Raw genomic sequence first — 3,182 nt, forward strand, 5'->3', positions numbered from 1 at the left:
CAAAGTTCCTGTCATGTTCTTTCTCCCTAACCCCTCCCTTTTTTTGATTTATGAAGACTGGTAGCAGTCCTGCTTTTTTTTTCTCCAAGCTTCAATAGGGAAAATTAATTGCAAGGCACAAATAATTTATTCATGAGACGCACGGTGTGTTTACTCATTAAGCCATTGTTGTGGTGAACAGCTTCTAGTCTGCAGAGAGAAGACTGGCTTTTTGAAGACCATGACTTTCCCATTAATTACCGCACAATAGTTAATGTGCCGCAGAAAAGATGTCATTAAAGGTGTGTGTGTGCGCACGCGTGCGTGTATGTGTGTGTGTGTGTGTGTGTGCCTGTTTGTGAGTTGGGGTTTTTTTTTGGTATTGGGAGGTTACCAACTGGGTGCTTTAACCATTAATGGCCGCTTTGTTTGGTACTCAACTGATGTAAAGGCTCATAACACTGTATGAAGTTGCACAGCAATGACTGTAATGCAGGCAGTCAGACAGAAGAGAGGAGGAGGGCATCTCAGGACTTTTAGTGTACTAAGGTACCGCAGAGTTAATTTATTGAATTAGCATCTTTCTGTGTCTCCATGCACAGTGTAAACATGCATGCATACAAGCTGTATGTGTGTCTGTATGTATATATATATATGTGTATAAATATATATATGTAAAGTGAAGACTGCAGCAAAGTTTGGGCGTGCAAAGAACAACTGCCCTGTGGTGTGTTTAAACAATGATTGCACCACCTCTGCTTCCCTGGGGAGAAAAAGATAGAGCTAGCAGAGGTGGGGATTGTGTGGATGGCAAGGAAATATATTATAAAAAAAACAGAATATGAAGGATTCAAAACTGAAAAGGGTGAAGAGTTGGAGAAATTAAATGGAAAAGAGAAACTGTTGCTGGATGCTGTAGAAATGATCCCTCCTCCACAAGTTCTCCTGCCCCTGTTACACAGCACTCAGTGCCTTATGGTTTGACAGCTGTAACAGAAAAATCTAATTACATTTTTTTCAAATTGGCACCAAATTGCTACATCAGGTTCTTCCTGCTAAAATATATATGACTGTGTTTGGATTGCTGTGACACTGAAGAAAAGCAGGTTCTCGCTTAGTCACAGTCAGTATCTTTTCTCATGGCTGTATATAAAAGATGGTTATTGGTAAAGTAAGATTACTCATACATCTCTGGACTTGGCATTGATTTTTGTAACATCGTGGTTTTTTGTTTTGAAGGGTGAAGAAAGGATAAAGTGTTAAGTCATCATCAATATGAACTATAATGTTTAATGCACTATATTTTGCTTTGGCCAAGGTTTTTACATTGGATGTCTTTAATGATGCAATACTCCCAGAGATTGTGTCTCCAACAGTTGATCCTTTATAAGTTAGGCAAAATGTGTTGACTGCTAGTCCTCATGTTGTCAAACATGAGGTTCAAGGACAAAGACTTCAGTCTGGCCCACAGGATACTGTGAAAGATGTGAAAGTAGGCATTCATTTTATCACTGTATTTTAATAGGTTTTGCAACATTTCCTGCTAATGTAGACCTCCCCCATGGCCGTTTATTCTACACCAAAATAATTATGTGTTATAAACAATTAAATAACAGAAAAAGTTTCTTTTTATTCCACAGTTGACTTTCTGTTTTTTACAGTGGATCCTCAAAAAAAGGGCATTTTCTAACAGAAACTTTCTGTTTTTATAATTACAGGAACATCTGGACAATGGGCTAACAGGATTTTGTTTTTCTGTAATTTTACATATTTATTTCTTACAATTTAAGCTCAGATGCTGAAAGATTTCTTTCATTTACCACAGCCCCATTTCTTTGTCATGTGGAAAAACCGATGCAATGTTAAAATCGCATTTCTTTTTCTTACATTATCATATAAGCACAAGGGATTAAGTGTGTAGGTAAAGTTCTTTCCACTGACAGAAAGGAGAGCTTCACTTGTCCAGCCCACTTAAAATCAAAGTGAGATGTATGTGGAGCTGCGTGCGTACGTAGTGCTAATTAGTGCTAATTAGTGCTGTTTTATTTGTTTGGTAATTCCATCAAACTGCTCCAAAATGCACCAGCTCCAGAAACACGATAGAGAGGTCCAAAGCAGAGGCTCAAAACAAACAGAAGCCAGGCCAAGCAGCCTGCTGCCAGTTACAGCCTCCAGTGTTGCAACACTTGTCAAAGCAAGCGCACCCCTAACTTTATCTTTGGCTTCTTCTTTTGGCTCCTCCCTTTAGGGGTTTCCATAGCAGATCATCTGCTTCCATCTCACCCTGTCCCTATCTGCTGTCACACCAACCCTCTCCTTCATTTCATCCATGAATCTTCTCTGAGGTTTTTCCTCTTTTCCTTCTGTCTGGCAGCTCCATCTTCAACATCCTTTGTCCAGTAGACCCCTCCACTGCACATGTATAAAACAATCCCCCCCTTGCCTCTCTTAGTGTGTCGCCAAACTACGTAACCTGAGCTGTCTCTCTGATCTACTCATTTTTTTTAGTCCTTTCCATTCTGCTCACCGCCAATGAAAATCATCAGCTCAGCCTCCATTTTTGTCTGTGTCACTGTGTCCAAACCCTATAACCGTGGCAGGTATTACTACCATGTTTTCACTTTTGCTGCTATCCTTCAGTCACAAATCACCCCAGATAACCTGTTTCCTTCAAAATTATTCTTGCTAAATCCAAATTTGTGACTTATTCAAAAAATAAGTACCGAGTAGTCTTTATAAATGGAGAAATTAACTACAGTGGCCAGAACTGCTTTATTTAACAGCACATAAACGTGAGTTTTGTGGCTGTTGTGCATTTTACCATGCTAGTCTATGGTATCAGTCTGCCTCAAATGGTCAGTGAAGAAACTGCACTTATTGTTTTTAGCATCATTTTCTGCACCATGGGTTGTAGCTTGTTATATCTCAGCAAACTTACTCATATTCATTTGCAATAGTTCTAACAAACAATCAGATTGACAATTACCTCAAAGCAACCCCCCCAACTGTTTACGCATATGAATGGATCTCTACTTCACCTCTCAAGGTCTTGTAGAAAACCAGATCTTGTAGCCTCTTGAGGGGTGAACTGCCCCAGGGTTAAATCTAAGGTTTGGATGAAAGTAAAAAAGTGTGCAAAGTGTCAGAAGCACTAATATCGTCTGAGGTGTCATAACACTTGACTGCTTTTTCTGTCCTGCCTG

At 39.6% G+C, this 3,182-nt stretch overlaps 1 protein-coding gene across 2 annotated transcripts in view; it reads left to right on the top strand.

Annotated features, from left to right (window-relative positions):
• Positions 1-3,182, top strand: part of tbc1d22a (TBC1 domain family, member 22a) — a 159,499-nt gene that overhangs the window by 37,361 nt on the left and 118,956 nt on the right. The gene's annotated exons all lie outside the window — the stretch shown is intronic.

Source organism: Pundamilia nyererei, unplaced genomic scaffold, assembly GCF_000239375.1.
Source record: "Pundamilia nyererei isolate P.nyererei 1_Seehausen unplaced genomic scaffold, PunNye1.0 scaffold00014, whole genome shotgun sequence".
Taxonomy (NCBI): Eukaryota; Metazoa; Chordata; class Actinopteri; order Cichliformes; family Cichlidae; genus Pundamilia; species Pundamilia nyererei.